At 42.8% G+C, this 20,834-nt stretch overlaps 1 protein-coding gene across 1 annotated transcript in view; it reads right to left on the reverse strand.

Annotated features, from left to right (window-relative positions):
- Nucleotides 1-20,834, reverse strand: part of PRLR (prolactin receptor) — a 98,165-nt gene that overhangs the window by 76,679 nt on the left and 652 nt on the right. The window lies entirely within an intron of this gene.

A 20,834-nucleotide genomic window follows, 5' to 3' on the forward strand; every position in this document is an offset into this window, starting at 1 on the left:
CCATGCCTCTTACTAAATACCTTGGACTGTCTACTTTCCAAAAAGGGGTCATTGGGGGGAGATATTTGTATTATCCTGACATTTTGGGACCTCAAGAAATGAGATCAGTATTTATCAATTTTCAGCTTGTGGACTGTATACCTTTCACACAGACTAAATAATATACACTGATTTGGGTTATTTTCACCAATGAAGTGTAGCAGAATACATTTTGGCCTAAATCTATGAAGAACAATAATTTATTTGAAATATATAACAGAATAACAGAAACAAAGAAAAACACGTTTTGTTTTCAAAATGTTCCATTTTTTTTTTTTTTGCTTATTTAGCAAAATATAAAAAAGCCAGTGGTGATTGAATACCACCAAAAGAAAGCTCTATTTGTGTGAACAAAATGGTAAAAATGTAGTTTGAGTATAGTGTTGTATGACCGCGCAATTGTTATTCAAAGCTTGACAGCGCTGAAAATTGGCCTGGGCAGGGAGGGGGGTGAAAGTGCCCGCTATTGAAGTTATTAAAGTGGCGCAGTGCCAAATAGCAAAAAATGGCCTGGTCATTAAGAGGGTAAAATCTTCCGGAGCTGAAGTGGATATATTACATCAGATTACAATAAACAGCAGGGGGCACTGTGGGGCTGTGATAGAGTAAATACAAAGACTACACACACATCGCTCATTTATGCAAAGGAGTGAAATACAATCAAAGCAACAGAAATTCTCATGTCACCAGCCTGAGAATATGCAGGAATGGAGTGCATGATGATGGAAGAAGACACCCCCCGCTTTAAAAATATTTGCAACTAGTGCTTCTAAAATACTTTATTATCACTACATTTTTTTCTCTGCTCTGCTACAGCTAATATAGCAAACATTCACTATGCACATATTTTAATTATTCGATTGCGTAAAAGCATTTTTAGGCAAATTGTCACATTTGATCTGTTTGATCTCTCGTATTTTTCCCATTACTGTAGTACATTTATAATGATCTGTCTTGTGGTTGGCAGCATTTCGTTGCAGGCTCCCTGATCAAACAGCGCTAAGATAAAGCGGTTGATCTTCTAAGATGTTCTCAATGGTTGCCTTAAATATCTTATCATTGTGTGCTAGTGTTTCCTATGTATGGCCATATCTGTTCAATACATATGCAGGCTCTGCTTCCTGCTTAGCAGTGCTGCATTGTGAATGGGTCAGATCAGACTGACTGAAAGCAATGCACTTTCTGTGTGGCTGAGGCTTGATTTTCTAAAGGCGTTCAGCATGTTCACTTTGCAAAGGGAATAAAACACAAATGATAGTGCATTATACCCTTCGCATGTCTTCTGGCACTTTACAGAATGCCCAGGTTGCACAAGCAAGCATCCATGTTAGAGATAGAGGAGGAATTTGGCTTCACTGAATGCAGACAATCTATTTATGATATTATTCTATAAGTCTGATCATGCTGGGTGTCATATGCCATATGTAGCATAGTATACAATGCAGTGGCGGCTGGTGCTCAAAATTTTTGGGGGGGTGCAAACAAACTGAAAAATTCTGAAAAAAAAACATCAATTGCAGCCTCACTGTACCATCAATCGCAGCCACTGTGCCCATCAATTGCCACCACTGTGCCCATCAATTGCCACCACTGTGCCCATCAATTGCCGCCTTGTGCCCATCAATTGCCACCACTGTGCCCATCAATTGCCACCTTGTGCCCATCAATTGCCACCGCTGTGCCCATCAATTGCCACCACTGTGCCCATCAATTGCCACCACTGTGCCCATCAATTGCCACCACTGTGCCCATCAATTGCCGCCTTGTGCCCATCAATTGCCACCACTGTGCCCATCAATTGCCACCTTGTGCCCATCAATTGCCACCGCTGTGCCCATCAATTGCCACCACTGTGCCCATCAATTGCCGCCTTGTGCCCATCAATTGCCACCACTGTGCCCATCAATTGCCGCCTTGTGCCCATCAATTGCCACCACTGTGCCCATCAATTTCCGCCACTGTACCCATCAATTGCTCCCACTGTGCCCATCAATTGCTGCCACTGTGCCCATCAATTGCCGCCACTGTGCCCATCAATTTCTCCCACTGTGCCCCATCAAATGCAGCCACTGTGCCATATCAAATGCTGCCAGTGTGCCCCCCGCCGGCCCACCGTCTGCACTTACCTGTCTCAGTGGGACAGCTCCTCGATGTCTTCTCCCGTCTTCTCTTCCCATCCTCTGCTATGATTGAATGCCTGGCATCCAATCACAGCGCCTGTCGTTTCAGCCAATCAGGTGACGAGTAATAGATCTGAGCACCTGATTGGCAGAGAGGTGGTTTAGTGTTAGGAAAGCGAATATTCATTCACTTTTCTAACACACAGCTGAGTGACCTGCGAGTGCCCAACATGGCACTCGCAGGTCACCTTTTTTTTTTACGCCTATTAGAGCCTATGGCTCTAATCAGGTGCTTCAAAACCACCCTCCTCCGCTGTAATTCAGCCCAAAAAGGGGCCGGGCGCTTGAATAGGGGGTGGCATGAATCTTTCTATTGGTGCTAGGGGGGTGGCAGGAGAGAGGGGGCAGCGCCCATGCCCCCTTATGGACACACCGCCACTGATACAATGGCTAGGATTAGAGACTTTTTAGGCACTTACGCACAAATTGTTATAAAAGTAAACATTTATTAATACAGTTTCATTAAAATCATTCTATAAAATCAGCAGCTGTTCAACCACGGCGGTATACGAGGTGATCTCAAAAAGTTTCAAGACTTTTTTTGTAACACACCAACAGATGGCATCACAAGGCTGCACACACAGTCACAGAGAGCACCGACCTTCATAAGTCATTGTGTCATCGTAATCATCCTGTGTACATCGGGAGCTCTGCAACTGGTGCAATTCTGACCACGTGCGTTACCATGTCTGCTAGATCATCATGGACAGCAAGTTAGAACAAAGAGCAAATGTGAAATTCTGTGTGAAACTGGGCAAATCTGCCACAGAGACGTTTGACATGATTCGGCAAGTTTACAGTGACGCTGCAATGAGTGGTTCCAGGTGTTATGAGTGGCACACATGATTGTTCTCCTATGATCATCATGACCAAGTTGCCAAATGGTTTCAACATTTTCAGGGGTTAAGCTCTTTGAAGGTCTTCCTGATCTCTCATTGTCTTCCAGTGATGTTCTTCCGCTCTTGAATCACGCGTGCCACTCAAAACACCTGGCACGACTCATTACAGCATCACCGTAAATTTGCTGAATCGTGCCAAATGTCTCTATGGCAGGTTTGCCCAGTTTAGCAGACGTGGTAACGCACGTGGTTAGATTAGCACCAGTTGCACAGCTCACAATGTACACAGGTCGGTGTCTTTTGGCACACTGACTTATGAAGGTCGGTGTTCCCTGAGACTTTGCGTGCAGCCTTGTGCTGCCATCTGTTGACGTGTTACAAAACTAGTCTCGAAACTTCTCAAAGACCGTAAAGCTTACATCAAAACTACCCACTCTGAAAGGGTTAAATGCTTGTTAAATATAGGCTAGGGGAAGGAGAAAACTTTAATATTTACCCTAAGCAGCCCACAGATGATTCCTTTTTATTTATTTTTTTTGTTCAACCACAACCAGCCTCTGGGGCCTTTCAAAAAGGTGTGTATATGTATTGACAGATCATGTGACACTTAGATTGCACACAGGTGGACATCATTTCACTAATTATGTGACTTCTGAAGGCAATTGGTTGCACCAGAGCTTTTTATGGGCTTTATAACAAGGGTGGTGAATACATACGCACATGCCAATTATCAGTTTTTTATTTCTGAAAAACAGTTTTACGTATATATTTTTCTAACTTTACTTCACCAACTTAGACTATTGTGTTCTGATCCATCACATATAATTCAGATTAAAAAAACATCGAACTAAAGGCAAGGCACTGTAAATGAAAATTAAATTTCAAAACCAAGAGTCCATAAATCAGTCCACCAATGAACCGGAGCACGGAGCCCAATCAGCGCTTTAGACACAAAATGGCGGTTTCTGTCTAAAGCACTGACTGGGCTCCGTGCGTCGATTCTGGGACCAATCAGAGCGGAGAGGAGAACCGAGGCCGGGAGAAGTGTGACACTATGGGCACAGGGGAGCCGTGTAACCAGGAGAAAGCCCCAGGTTGGGTTTTAAGCCAAAGGTGCAGAGTGATCCCTTGTAATGAGGGATCTACTGGAGGTGGTAAGCAGTTAATTCAGCTGTTGGTGGCGGCACTGTTGGACAAGGTGGTGGATGGTGGAATCTAACAACAATATTCAAGATTCACTATTTTAATCATTGGTGGACTGATTTATGGACTCTTGGTTTTTAAATTTCATTTTCACGTGAATAATTAGCGCGATTCTATATTTACATACTATTGATCCATGTATGGCTGGCTTTATTCCTCGCTTTGGCAGGCTCAGACACTCTCCTCTTCTCCCTGACACTCTGGGCATGGGGCAGTCCCTCACCACTCTCACACACAATACAGGGCTAGGGGCCTTGCATTATACTTCATGACGTCAGTGACATGTCAGACCACCAACCAGGGCTTCGGGGGACTGGTAACACAGATGCAAGCAGTAATGTATTACACCTTTTTTCTCTACCCCTGAACATAATTAGCATTCAACCTCTGCAGTGCAGGAGGGTGGAAAGGGGTCACTACAAGTTTTTTTTAGTATTATTCCTGGAGTTCAACTTTAAAGTAAACCTGTGCTTTGCTTGTGCAGGGTAAAGCAATGGAATCACTTACTTGCTGTCCTTTCCAGTTGCACGCACTCAGCTTACTTTTACTCCCACACTGCTCCATTTGGTCACCAGGGCCAAACAGAGGAAGCACTGTGTATGCTTCAATCACAATTTGGGGCCTACACAGTTGGAGGGCTAAGGATTTTGTTCCCTACCCCCACGTGACAGCGCTGGGAGCCTAAGTGACCAATCACAAAGCACCAGTACTGTCAGATAGGAGGAAGCAAAGTACTGTAAGTCACTGGCTTCTTCTGTACCTGGAAGTACAAGGTATCGCTCCTCAAGCCTGACAACTCAACAGAGAGTGAGGAGCAAAGGTTCACTTCACAACAAAACCTGTCACAAAAGAAAAAATGGGCCTTCCAGTACAGAGCTCCTTCTGAAAATGCCTGGCTATTATACAGAGTCATTGGTGTTCTATGAGACATTGTTTTCGAACAAGTACGCAGTTAAAAAATGTCAGTGAAATTTCACACGACCTGATCTGCATACTTGACCCAAATTACTGAAGCTAGTGTGTCAGCACAACAACAGCCTCCATGTCAACCTTATGACAAGGTTCATTAAATCTGTGTAACCTGGACAGCCATGTCTCTGTAACAAACTTACAGTATGTTATCTGATTATAATAATTTCTATGTTCAGTCGGCAAGACTAATAGTCAGAGTTTGTCTCTGACCACATTTTATATAGGTGGAGCTCAGTGGGATTCCTCTCGTAATCTAAGTGTGGACCAGTAGCTCTGTTGGACCAAGGTTTTAGGGGGTTGTAATGTTAATTACTGCTGTGGATGACTTAGCTTCTTCCAAAAGATGCTGTGAAATAAAATCAAAGTAATTTCAAAGGTTAAACTAGATCTATACTAAAAATGTTAACTTAAATCGCAAATCAAAAAAGCTGGAATTGGGCTTTGAAGTCAAGTTAGCAGTCATGCTGGGACAGATAATTAAAAAATAACATTTTTCTGTCTGCATGGTATTGATGGCGCAACGTGGGTTCTGAACTCTGTATCCTCCATCAAGAAATCAATGTTACAGTTATTTATATCTGCGGCATGACAAAGTCCTACACTGGCTGAATGGCTACATGTACTAAACAAAACAATGTGATTGGAACAACGTGCTGCCATTGATAAAGATAATTTGAAAAATCTTTGAAAACACATGGTGTGCCTGGATTATAAAGATTCCCAGATGTTCAAGAACTTTATATCCCATCCACTTTACTGATTCCTTGGTGGTTTGTGGCCTCCTCAATGAGAGCCAAGCTAAGATGGCCACCTCATCATAACTTGACTCTCATTGACATTAAGGACCTTCTATTAAACCTATTATGTTAGTGAGATGCCCCTTTTATTCCCTCCCCTTCCCCCCCTTTTTCATTCATCGCACCTTTCCTTGTCCACTAATTCACAAATTACACCACTTCCCCTTCCTGTTAAAAAAAGGCCCATCCCTGTGGATTTGTCATATTTATAAAAATCACACTCTACAAGTCCACCATTGGCTCTACTCATTTGGAACATTCTACATCATCACTTACGGATTTTGTTCTTGCATACAGTTTTCTGGATTAGTTCATTTCCTTGGTATAATATTCATAATGCCTTTATAAGACCTAATAAAATCTAATTTGAGGGAAACCTCTGTAAAATGACCCATGGAACCTCATTTCATTCATTTCTAAGGTGTGCCAGGAGCCCCAAAACCTGGGAAACTCTATTCCATACATTTTGGTAAGATATCTGATGGCTTCATTTTGGCCACTAAATATAAAATGAGGACTTTACTGACCAATATGAAAACAGGGAAGTGGCAGACCAGCTCAACCATTGGTAATCTGGTTAAAAATTGCAATACAGACCACCAACATTTTTGGGCCCTTGCACTGCTCAGGAGAAGAACTATTTGGGGAAAGTGGAATAATAACGCTTAGGCCTTAAGGTTATCTTATTGGTATGCTACTTTAAAGTATTGATGTAAGAAATCTGGTTTCGGGGCAGGCAGCTTCAACACCCAAGAGGATCTTCACAATATATATGGCTTATAGTTTATTGTAACAAAAAATGTAAAATTAAGTGGCAAGTACTGCTAAGAGGTCCAGATACAGCTTTATTTCAATACAAGTCAGGAGGACAATCCAAAGACAACCAATTTATTTTGGGAGTCCAAAAACGCCCCTTTATCAGGGCTTAAGATTGAAAAAAATGTGAAAGGTCTGGAAGTGAACTGAACCTTTGGTGTTATTTCTTCAATTGTGATTACAAGCACAGGTCTTGTGAGCAGCTGGTTTGGCAACAAAAGAAGAAAAGAACTAGACACCTAGAAGTCTCTGGGGGGTCAGTTCAATATGAATACGGAGGTACTAGGTATCTGAGTACAGGAACACTGTAAGTCTGACTAAAATATATTTTTTTCCATGGATGCTGATCTATTGGGCTGTCCTGCGTGGAGAATTCAGGAAAGATGAACGAAATAGAAAACTAAGGTTCAATGATTTCAACTCTAGAATCCCCCTTGAAAGATGATTTCCAGGCAAGGTATATTTTTGCATAGTTACATTGGTCCTCCTTGGATCAATGTAACTGTATATACCATACCTGGCCAATCTTCCTGCAAGCTGGAAAACACTGAAGTAGACACCGGTACCTCCACTCTCTTCCAGGTCCCGTTCTGGGCAGCTGGACTGATTTTCTGAATTAATGCACAGTGCTTTCTGATTGGACGAGGTGGAGAGTGACAGCAACGTCCACTCTCTTTACCTTCTGTCCACTCAGAGAACACTTTGCATTCATTCAGAAAATGCAAACCGTTTTTTGAATGGCACCCGTGCTGAGTGGCAGACCTCCTTTATTCACAATGCATCAGGCTGCCCACTCAGCACAGGACACAGAAGCACGTGGAAATGATGGGGGTAGTGGTGTCTGCTTCAGTGATTTCCAACTTCCAGGGTCATCGTCCAGGTATGGTATATACTGTACATAGGTACATGGGTCCAAGCTGGACCCATGTAACTATATAAAAATATACCATGCCCTTAAGGCTCTATTCACCCCTGAGCGTCATGTTTTTGCATGTTTTTTCGGGGGTTTGTTGTGCTTTTGTATGAGCGTTTTTGAGTGTTTTCCAAGCATTTTGGAGCTTTGGGGTCTTTGTATTAGCGAACAGAGTAAATTATCATCTGTTACGTCATTTGTTGCTATGTATTTCTGCTTTAAAAAGAATAATTGATTATTTTATCTCTGAGCGTTTTGGAGCTTCAAGCTTCCAGCTGCAAAATGCTCAGGTGTGAATGCAGCATAACAGAAGCAGACTTATTACATTATGAATATCACTACCAAGTGATGTTCTGTATTTTCAACACTCTCTCCATGAGTACAGTGCAAGCTAAAGCATGTTCTCTTTCCCGTGGAGTCACTAGGTAATTATTTACCCTGCATCTAAATGAAAGGGCATGCCATGACGATACTTATGCCAAGACCAAATCCAACCAATATTATATACAGGGCCATGCATCATCACATGTAGATCGAGGCTACAACTAACAACCACAAAAGAAATGGATTAATCCGCACATCATGTACAGCCAAAATGTAATAACTAATTTTATTCACAATAAATAGTTCCTCAAAACTCACCTTCCCTCACCCCGTAGTAAATAATCCAATCATATCTCAAGATATGACAAAGTTTCTCCTTCTGTGCAACAAGGTTAAAGCGAGTCATGCCAATTCCTAAAAAAATTATATAAATGCAGGTATACAGACCCATGGTTATTAGCAAAGTGTAGAGTATAAGGCTAATGCCATGTACACACGACCGGACTTTTCGACAGCAAAGGTCCGACGGAACGAATCCGACGGACAATTCGATCGTGTATGGGCTTCATCAGGCCTTTGCTGTCGAAAAAATCAGACGGACTTTAGAAATAGAACATGTTTCAAAGCTTTCCGACGGACTCGAGTCCGGTCGAAAAATCCGTTCGACTGTATGCTAGTCCGACGGACAAACAATGACGCAAGGGCAGCTATTGGCTACTGGCTATGAACTTCCTCATTCTAGTCCGGTCGTACGTCATCACGTTCGAATCAGCCGGACTTTGGTGTGATCGTGTCAGTTGTGTCGGAACTCCCTCGAAAGTCGTCAAAAAGTCCTTTGGAGTTCAGTCCGTCGAAAGTCCGCTCGTGTGTACACGGCATAAGACACACCCAGGAAACTGTAATGCCGCGTACACACGCTCGGACATTCCGACAACAAAATCCTGGATTTTTTTCCAACGGATGTTGGCTCACACTTGTTTTGCATACACATGGCGCACAAATGTTGTCGGAAATTCCGAACGTCAAGAACGCGGTGACGTACAAGACGTTCGACGAGCCGAGAAAAATGAAGTTTATTAGCCAGTGCGGCTCTTCTGCCTGGTTCCGAGCATACGTGGAATTTTGTGCGTCCGAATTGTGTACACACGATCAGAATTTCCGACAACAAGTTTTGTTGTCGGAAAATTTGAGAACCAGCTCTCAAATTTTTGTTGTCGGAAATTCCGACAGCAAATGTTTGATGGAGCCTACACACGGTCGGAATTTCCGACAACAAGCTCCCATCGAACATTTGTTGTCGGAAATTCCGAGCGTGTGTACGCAGCATTACTACTGCTCATTATAGGTACCAATGTACTCGGAAGCAGCTACAGTAGATAAAGTAAGTACACGGGTTACAATGAAAGAAAGGAAGTATTTAGAAAGGCACCGTCCACCAAAGCTAACAATCTAATGGGTTCTAAAGAGTTTAATGAACACATCTAAACACATAACATAAGTACCTTTACTACACTGGAAACAATATGATGTGAGACACACTCATCCCAGAGTTAGGGCTTTTTTCGCACAGGTATAAAAAAAAGTTGAGTTCAGATCCGTACAGCATACAGTGGGGAAAATAATTATTTGATCCCCAACAGATTTTGTAAGTTTGCTGTTTTTTCAGTGCGTGTTTGTTGTGCATTTTGATGCAAGGCAGCACACATGTCTGCTACCCGCAGTTGGGGTTCCATAAACAATGAATGGCGTCGCAAGTGCAAACTGCGATTGCAGCGCGTTTCCGAAACTCGTGCCAAAAAGCACATTTCTAAATGCGCAGTTATGAATGCAGCCTTAGAGCTCATGTACATGGGTGTAATAAAATACTGATATCCACACAGGATCCTGCTTGCAGAAAGATCCAGTGTAACTGGATGAACAGCCTTGTGCACCCTCCGTACCTGCAAAACCTGGCTGTGCACGAGTCTGTACAGACGATGTGCTCCCATTCACTTTCTATGGGTGGCCTGCATGCAGCTTAGTGGTGAAAGTACACATGGGGCTGAGCGCCTGTGTGAATGAGCTCTTAGAGCTGTTGTACATGAGTGTAATAAAATACTGATATCCACACAGAATCTTGCTGGCAAAAGCATAACAAATACAGGTAATGGTCCGTAAAGTGCTTCCGTGTACATGTGTTTAGACTTGTAAACACCCTTAAAATGCTCACATCTATCTCATTCTTCCTCCACTGGATATTCCTCTCAGTTAGAAATAAATCTTTACATGTCTCCAGCCAAGGCTGAGGCTTTTATGGCACCACTCACATGGGGCGATTAGCTCCGAGCCCAATGCAGGGCCGTCTTTTCCCGGCATAGAGATGCACAGGTGTTGCGCACATCCTTGTGCCGGCGTTCCATTGTTTTCTATTGGGGCACACAACTACACGGACACAACCGCTGTGTCCCAATATCATATGCTGGTATGGGTCCAAGAACTCACCCTGTGTGTGTATTTGGGGACCCGTGCCTGCATGTTATTTCGGGACACAGTGGCTGTGTCCGTGCAGACACATGTCCCAAAAGACATAAATGTAAGGCCACCATGCGGATTCATGCAACACTTGTGCATCCCTGTGCCAGGAAAAGACAGCCCTGCACAGGGCACCAGAGCTGATCGCCCCATGTGAATGAGGCCTTGTTGCGGTCTGTGGCCTGGTTGGAAATTTTCTCTTACTTCCTGTATATTGTTTCCTAGATCCCCAATGGTGGGATCTCTCCAGCAAAGCCTCGTGCAGCAATTCAAACCCAAAAGTGGTTCTAAACCTCCCAAACTCTAAACAAAAAACAAAAAAAAACACATAAAAAAGTTTTGCTCTGAGTTACACTTGAATGATTTGTTAGGAGTACACCTATCTTGTCACCACATAGAAAGTAAAAAGATGGAGGAGTTTGTAACAATCCCAGTATGGACACATTTACATAGACAAATGGGAACTCTGCATAAGCAAAGTAACACCGCTCTCAGTAATGCACTACACATGGTCCATATATTGTTACATTAGTCTTTGACTTCCTGATATTTGTCGATGGGGGAGGGGAGATATTGGATATAGATGTTTATTTGCCAGGTTTGGACACTACTCCTCCTACTGATACCAATGATGGGGCACTATCCATCCTGTTGACACCATCAATGGGGCACTGTTCCTCCCACTGACACAGACGATGGGGCATTATTCCTCTCACTGATACCATCGATGGGGTACTTTTTCTCCCACCGATACAAACGATAAGGTCCCATTCGTCCCACTGACACCAATGATGGGACACTACTCCTCCTACTGATACCAACAATGGGGCACTATCCATCCTATTGACACCAAATGTGGGGCACTATTTCTCCCACTGACAACAGTAGTGGGTCATATTCCTCCCACTGACATCAAAGATGGGGCACTATTCCTCCCACTGACACCAACAATAGGGTATATTACTCCCACTAATACTAATGATGAGGCACACAGATTCAAACCCTCTTGCAGGTGATTCTGTGACGGAGGAGATAATGGACCACATATGTGCAGGGATTAGAGAACTCACTCCGGTGATGGTGGGGATGAGCAGTAACGCCTGGGAGTGTCTTAGCAACGTCCTAGCAACAAGACAGGATGAGACAATGGCATCTCTGAGATTTTTTTAGTCAGGCTTCGGGAGATACAGGCCTACACCTACAGCAAGGGCATCATACAACTTTAGTCAATGCTGCACAGGTTGTCTTCATCTATAGGTATCCCTTACCTGCATAGCTATTTTTTTTTTGTTAAAGGTGAACTTCTGAACATTAGCCTTACCCTAACAACAGCAACACACACTATACATACAGAGATACTAGCAGCAAATATACGTACACCAAATGACACCAATGATGGGGCACTACTCCTCCCACTGACACCGATGATGGGGCATTATTCCTCCCACTGATACCATCAATGGGGTACTTTTCCTCCCACTGATACAAATGATAAGGTCCCTTTAAGCTTCATGGCTTTTTCAAACCACCCTGCACACTATAACACATGCGCGTCGGTTGCTTTTTTTTCTTTAACTTTATTGAAAAGTCACAAAATGACACTTGGTTCAAGTTTATGCACCATATAGCGTGTTGCGACATTCTGTGGTGTGTTGACATGTGTTTGCGGCGCTGTGCATAAAAAGGCAGGCATGCAGCGTTTTTATGCACTGCCCGTGAATGAGGTGTTATGGCGAGAATAGCGACCTTTCGTTGATCTATGCAGATGAATGCAGCTTAACGGACTTAGTATAAAGGAGCCCCCGGATCTGTCATTCTGATCCTTCTTTCACCTCACACCATTCCAAGTGTTGGAGCGCCTACTTTTTTCTATATCCATGACTTGCTGAATAAGCAATCAAGAATAAACATGTCAGCCGCCGGAGCCTGCGCCCTAAAAAATACCTCCACACGCAGCTCCCATATCTCCATTCTGACAGCTTTCCTTTAAGTTCACTTTTTCTTTCTTTCTTTTTTTTTTTTTGTGGGCACTGGGCGTAGAGCCAGAGGGAGGCATCTACAAATAAAGGAGGGTTTGTTTAAGATGTTTGGCACTGTGTCAAAACTACCTCAAGCCTTTCACGTTTTAAATCTATATGTAAACGCTCACATTTCCACCGCTTTTTGAAATACAGGAGCTGAAAACACGTTAAGCAGCCTGTTTATTAGGAAAGAACCCCCCTCCCCCCAATGAAAAGGGGCAAAAAAAAAAAAAAAAGACTCTCCTCCCCCCTCAGGCCGGTTGCCTGACTGGGCTGCAGCTACAAACGACGACTGCGCTGCATTCTCATACTGCTTGTTTAAGACCAGGAAAGCCTCTGGGTGGCGCTAATGTCATTACTCTGACAGACTTGTCAACAAGAAATCCTGTGACACATCCCTCAGGTGCACCAAACATATGGTAGTCACCCAAAAGTAAAAGAGAAATAAAACTATTTCTCTAATTTCCCTCCAGTGTATACAAGCCACAATGTCAGAAGAGGGAAAAAGAACGACTAAATGCAGCAAAGACATCATTTTTGTGCTACGGCACACAGCTGTGGTAGTACTAAAAGTCCCAGCATGCAAGGATTTCCCCCCAGATAACAAAAATGCTTTATGTATGGAATTGACAAGATTTCTCAGGTATCAATATATGTTTGAAACGTGGTGTTTTATAACATATGTTTACATATTTCGCACCATTGTGGAAGAACTACAAGTCCCACCATGCCCTGTTACTCAGCGCCTGTGACCTGTGGTGGTCCACTACAGCTCTGGAACAACAACTTACATGCAATGCAAAACTATATATATATATATATATATATATATATATATATATATACACACACAGTATATATACTCCACACACGCACAGTATATATACTATACAAACATCCAGTAAAACCTTGGTTTGAGAGTGTTTTGTAAGACAAGCAAAATGTTTTAATAAATTTTGACTTGATATACAAGTAGCATCATGTCACAACTATAGTTGCAATGTGATTGTTGTGTAACCATAAAATGTCCATCCATAAATGGAAGCCTCCACAAGGGGATTAGAAGCAAAATCCATCAGGAGCTACAGAGTATAAAAGAGAAGAGAGGCGCCTCTAAGTGTAGCAATATGGTTACATTTAATGAAGGTACAACATTTAGCAGCTCACATGGTTGATGATAAAAACAGGCACATCTAAGTATGCAGGCATCCGGGGTAAAGCTGTCCACATAGGCCGTCCTCCGCACCGCCACCGACGTCGCCTCTTCCACACTGTGCTCCAGATCGCTCTACTGCAGGGTAGTCTTCCCGGTCACCATTGCAGACTGACAGCGGTGAGAGCCGGCGGTGCGGAGGACGGTCTATGTGAACAGCTTTACCCCGGATGCCTGCATACTTAGATGTGCCTCTTTTAATCATCAACCATATGAGTTGCTGAATGTTGTACCTTTGTTAAACGTAACCATATTGCTACACTTAGAGGCGCCTCTCTTCTCTTTTATACTCTGTAGCTCCTGCTGGATTTTGCTTCTAATCCCCTTGTGGGGGCTTCCATGGATTTTAGGGCACTTTCCACTGGGGCGTTGGGGGCATCGAAGGTAAAAGTGCCGCTATTTTTAGCAGTGCTTTTCGGCCGCTAGAGGGGGACCTTTAACTCCCACTATCAGCCCATAAAGGGTTAAAAGCCCTGGCAAAGCACCGCTGCAGCCCTTCAGCGGCGCTGCCCAATGATTTCAATGGGCAGGGGCGCTTTAGGTGCGGTATATACACCGCTCCTAAAGTGCCTCAAAGTAGCTGCTTGCAGGACTTTTTTTGAGGTCCTGCCAGCGCAGCGCCCCAGTGTGAAAAGCCCTCGGGCTTTCACATTGGAGTGACAGGAGAGGCGCTTTACAGGCGCTATTTTTTGCGCTATAGCTCCTGTAAAGCGCCTCAGTGTGAAAGGGGTCTTACCCTACACAACCTGGTCGCATTGCTATAATCTTTTTGTACGGACTATAAACTGAAGGACTTATCTATAAATGGTTGTGGAACAAATCATTTGAGTTTCCATTATTTCTTATAGGGAAATTTGCTTTGATATACAAGTGCTGTGGATTACAAGCATGCTTCCGGAAAAAAGTATGCTCGCAATCCAAGGTTTTACTGTACACACACACTGATCAGCCATAACATTATGAGCACTGACAGGTAAAGTGAATAACATTGATTATCCCGTTGCAATGACGGGACATATTAACCGCTTGCCGACCAGCTGCCGCAGTTATACTGCAGCAGGTTGGCTCGGCTGTGCAAATCGCCACAGTTGTACGTCGGGCTCGTACCCGACGATCTGTCGGTGCACGCACGCTCATTGGCCAGCGGGGGGAGCCAATCGGCGGGTCCGACAGACTCCCACGATCGTTCTCCGTAGTGACAGAACGGGGATCTGCCTGTGTAAACAAGGCAAGTGTCCTCTTTCAGCAAGATAATGCGCCCTGCCACAATTCAACAATGGTTCAAGAATGGTTTGAGGAACACAAAAACAAGTTTGAGGAGTTGACTTGTCCTTCAAATTCTCCAGATCTCATCCAATCGAATATCTGTGGGATGTGCTGATAAAACAAGTCCGACCCATGGAGGCCTCACGTTACAACTTACAGTACTTAAAGGATCTGCTACTGATGGGTTGGTTCCAGATACCACAGCAGACCTTCAGAGGTCTAGTGGTGTCCATGCCTTTACTCAATATCAGGTGGATGGTCATATGGTCATAAGGTTGTCATAAAGTTATGGCTGATCAGTCTATCTATCTATCTATCTATCTATCTATCTATCTATCTATCTATCTATCTATCTATCTATCTATCTATCTATCTATCTATCTATCTATCTATCTATCTATCTATCTGTCTATCTGTCTATCTGTCTATCTGTCTATCTGTCTACTGTACTATGTACACACACATATAAATTTGAACACTATATCACATATTGTGATGTGTTTTATGTTTTTAATACATGACATAGTAGTCTGACGCTGGATTTTCTGGTGATTTCCATGCCTGTTGTGACATGTATACAACATCTACAGAAGAAAATCGCACCAGAAAACCATATGGCAGGCAATCGTTTACATTCATCTACAATGAGCTGATTGTATCTATACGTTTTTTTTTTTTTTTCCTGCAGCGCGTTCCCTCATAAACGAGACAGCTGACCCCCTCCCCCCCTCCCCTTCCCCAGCTCAGTCACGTATAGAAGACATAAGGAGAAAATCACGTGAATCCCCATTCGCCACCACGCCACATCAATCCCAGCACTTTATTAGCTGCGATAACCCCGCCATTAATATGGTGTGTGGAAGCTCTGGGCAGGACTCCTCTGATTAATGGGTGGATGGCCGAGATCTTAAAATAGAGATTTATAATTATTAATTAAATAGGACAGCAAGTCCCATACATGGAGCACGATAGCCGTACATTTCGTGGGAACGTTGTGTAAACTGCTCAGATGTTTGTAGTAGATGCGTGAGAAGTTCGGTTTCCCATAGCAACCAGATTTTGGTTCAGTGGCGGGTGAATTCTGAGAGGCTGGAATACCACAAAATGTGAATGCCAGCGAAGCAGTAATAGTAATGAACACGCTTAAAATACAACTAAAGCCATATCGGGTGAAGTAGATAATGGCGTGTACACACGGCCGGACTTTTCGACCAAACTTGTCCGACGGAACGAATCTGTCGGACAATTCGACCGTGTGTGGGCTTCATCGGACCTGCAGTGGACCTTTTCTGTCGAAAATGTGACGGACTTTAGATTTAGAGCATGTTTCTTCCGAGTCCGGTCGAAAAATCCGTTCGCCTGTATGCTAGTCCGACGGACGAAAAACCGAAGCTAGGGCAGCTATTGGCTACTGGCTATGAACTTCCTTATTCTAGTCCGGTCGTACATCATCACGGTTGAATCCGTCGGACTTTGGTGTGATTGTGTGTAGACAAGTCCGATTCGATGGAAGTCCGTCGAAAAGTCAGTCGAAAAGTCCGATGTGATTCAGTCCGTCGAAAGTCCGGTCATGTGTACACAGCATAAGAGTAAACCCCAGATCCCCCCCCTTCTGGTCTCATTTTTTTTATTTGTGCTCCTTTGGGAGATGACCCTTCACTTCCTGTTGTGCAGGCACAACAGGAAGTGATAGAAAATCTCTCTAAAGCGAGGGAAATGCTGTCTTAGTTGTCACTTGATTATGTGTCCCTATTGGAAGATGTTTGGTTGTAACTTAATATCGGTTTCTACCTTCCCAGTGACAACAGCCATTAGAATAAATTGATCCCCTAATGAGGACACAGACAGCAATAAAAACCTGACAGGGGTTTTAACCACCTACCACTGTAAAATAATATTTTTGGCCTTGGATACACTTTAAAGAGAACCCGTCCTGGGGAAAACACTAGTAGTGTATTTTAGTTAGAATATGCCTCTCAATGGGGCCACCAGAGACCCAGCTATTCCTATGTAAATAGTGCCTTTCTAAAAAAAAAGTCACTATTTCTATAGGCTTTGGCACCTACCACCCTCCCCATAAGTTTATCGATCTATAATACAGACACACGTTGAGCCCACACACTACCCAACATGGCATAACTTAATTGTTTTGTTTACGAAACGCAAGAGTCACATGCTGAGGTTTTCTGGCGTACTAGATGGCAGTGTTTCTGTTCTGAGTTGTAGCCAGTCCTATGTTGTACCCAGTCCTAAGTTGTACCCAGTCCTGAGTTGTAGCCAGTCCTGAGTTGTACCCAGTCCTGAGTTGTAGCCAGTCCTGAGTTGTAGCCAGTACTGAGTTGTAGCCAGTCCTGAGTTGTAGCCAGTCCTGAGTTGTACCCAGTCCTGAGTTGTAGCCAGTCCTGAGTTGTACCCAGTCCTGAGTTGTAGCCAGTCCTGAGTTGTACCCAGTCCTGAGTTGTAGCCAGTCCTGAGTTGTACCCAGTCCTGAGTTGTAGCCAGTCCTGAGTTGTACCCAGTCCTGAGTTGTAGCCAGTCCTGAGTTGTACCCAGTCCTGAGTTGTAGCCAGTCCTGAGTTGTAGCCAGTACTGAGTTGTAGCCAGTCCTGAGTTGTAGCCAGTCCTGAGTTGTACCCAGTCCTGAGTTGTAGCCAGTCCTGAGTTGTACCCAGTCCTGAGTTGTAGCCAGTCCTGAGTTGTACCCAGTCCTGAGTTGTAGCTAGTCCTGAGTTGTACCCAGTCCTGAGTTGTAGCCAGTCCTGAGTTGTACCCAGTCCTGAGTTGTAGCCAGTCCTGAGTTGTACCCAGTCCCGAGTTGTAGCCAGTCCTGAGTTGTAGCCAGTCCTGAGTTGTAGCCAGTCCTATGTTGTACCCAGTCCTGAGTTATACCCAGTCCTATGTTGTAGCCAGTCCTATGTTGTAGCCAGTCCTGAGTTGTAGCCAGTCCTGAGTTGTAGCCAGTCCTGAGTTGTACCCAGCTCTGCCACACAGCACAGTTCTGTCTGACAGGGCAGGCTTATTTTGACGCCAACCACACACTGCCCAACTTTTGCTATAACATATTGCAATTGTGTAGCTTATGGAGACCTTGGTAGAGATTTTTTGTCGTACTGAGCATGTGATCGCTGAGCCACGAGGAAGGAGCAATCCATGTGGGTAAGGACACAATAATACAGTACACAAAAAGTTGAAGTGGAATGGGAATCAAGGCTGTGAACGCGAAGATCCTTGCGGGGGAGACCTCACCATCTGCTGCCAGACTATAACAGGTGCCTGGCGCTCGTGCAGCATTTTATAACGCATGAGAAATTGGCAGCAACCTACAACCCCAGTCTATCAGCGGCAACTGTCACTCCTGCCTGTGCATCGCATGCAATCTCCGAGTGACAGCAGCGGTGTGTACTATACCCATCCTCTGCCTCTCACACAACCCAAACCCGAAACATTGGCACCATGACCATTCCTGAACCCCCCCCCCCCCATGGTAACAAGGCTCAGATTGCTAGAGAAAGGCAGATCGTCTCCATACATGGAGCTAGAGGGAAAACAAGAGGCTGCACAGGAGCTTCGGCAATACACCCAGGTTTAGGCTGCCAGAAGAGCAGCATGCGACGGACAAGGGCAAAACATTTATGCACGCTTATTTCCTTTGGCACACAGCTGAGATGCTCTTCGTGCATGACTGCCTACTTGCCAACACTGGGAGAATTATTTCCAGGGACACCGTGTTCCACCATGACAGGTTCACTACACATGATCAATCATTAGCAATAAATATGAATATAGGAATTCTATAAATTAGCAGAACCTTCATTATTAATAAATATGAATATGTGAACTCTATAGATTGGCAGAATTAAAGGTCTAGAAACAGGACCATTGAAGGCTTTATTTTAACCCATTATTATCAATAAATTTGAATTCTATTTTATCCATAAATATGAATATATGAATTCTATAGATTGGCAGAATCTTCACTATTAATAAAAATGACTATACATATAAATTCTTTATATTGGCAGAATCTGCATTATCAAAAAAGATGAATATATATACATTTTGATAGATTGGCAGAATCTTCATTATCAATAAATATGAATATAGGGATTCTATAGATTGGCAGAATCAAAGGTCTAAAGGCGGGCAGGTCCCTTGAAGACTTCATCTTAACCCATCATTATCAATAAATATGAATTCTATATTTTTTGGAAAATCTTCACTATTAATAAAGATGATTTTATATAAATTCTAGAGTTTGGCAGAATCTTCATTATCAAGAAATATGAATATAGGGATTTTATAGATTGGCAGAATCAAAGGTCTAGAGACAGGACCCTTGAAGACATCATCTTAACCCATCTATATTATTAATAAATATGAACTCTATAGAGTGGCAGAATCAAAGGTCTAGAAGCAGGACCCTTGAAGACTTCATCTTAGCCCATCATTATCAATAAATATGAATATATATGAATCCCATGTTATCAATAAACATGAATATATTATGCATGTATATGAATTTTATAGATTGACAGAATCAAAAGTTTGGAGATAGGACCCTTGAGGGCTTCATCTAATTCCATCATTATCAATAAATATATGAGTATAAATATAAATATATGAATATAAATTAATTCTATTGATTGGGAGATCTTCTTTATCAATACATAAGAATATATGCGTATACATGAATTCTATGGATTGGGAGATCTATATTGTTACTAAATATGAATATAACAGTATATATGAGTTCTAAAGGTTGGGAGATCTTTATCGATAAATATAATATATGAGTTCTATAGGTTGGGAGGTCTTTATCAATAAATATGAATATATGAGTTCTATAGGTTGGGAGATCTTTATCAATAAATATGAATATATGCTTTATATAGATTGGGAGATCTTTTTTTATCAATAAATAAGAATGTAAGAGTATATATGGATTCTATATCTTGGGAGGCCTTCATTATCAACAAATGTGAGTTCTATAGATTGACAGAATCAAAGGACTCTTGAAGGCTTCATCTAAATCCATCATTATCAATAAATATGAACTCTATATTATCAATAAATATGAATATATAAGGTGTATATACTTTTTATAGATCATCAGAATTTTCCTAATAAATAATTATGAATCCTATAGATTGGCAGAATAAAATGTTTAGAGATATGACCCCAGGCTTCATCTATACCCATCATTATCAATAACTTTGAATAGATGAGTGTATCTAGATTCTATAGTTTGGCAAAATCTTCCTTATCAATAAATATGAATGTATCGAAATTCTTTAGGTTAGTAATCATCAATAAGTATAAATATATGAAAGTTCTACAGACTGTCAGAATAAAATGTTTAGGGACAGAACCCTTTGACCCATCATGCACACTCACTATCAGACCGATCTTCTCAGGCTTCGGTGCTTCTTACCAAGTCAACCCAGGACAACAGACCACTGGCAGAAAATTTCCCACCTGTACAAAGTTCTGCTCGGCGTCTGCGATCATTTTCACTCCATCAGAAGAAATCAGATCATGCGATGCTACGATAATACCGACTGAACCGGGTCGTTTACGAGCGATCAAGTTAGGACAACAGACAGCTGGCAGAAAATTTCCAAACCAATGCGATTGATTTCATGACCCTGTTGGGACCATTAGTTGCGATGCGCCCGACCAAATCGTACGGTTTACGGGTGAACGCTGACACCACTTAACGCCATCGCAATCGTTTTCACCC

Source organism: Aquarana catesbeiana, linkage group LG01 (assembly GCF_042186555.1).
Source record: "Aquarana catesbeiana isolate 2022-GZ linkage group LG01, ASM4218655v1, whole genome shotgun sequence".
Lineage (NCBI taxonomy): Eukaryota > Metazoa > Chordata > Amphibia > Anura > Ranidae > Aquarana > Aquarana catesbeiana.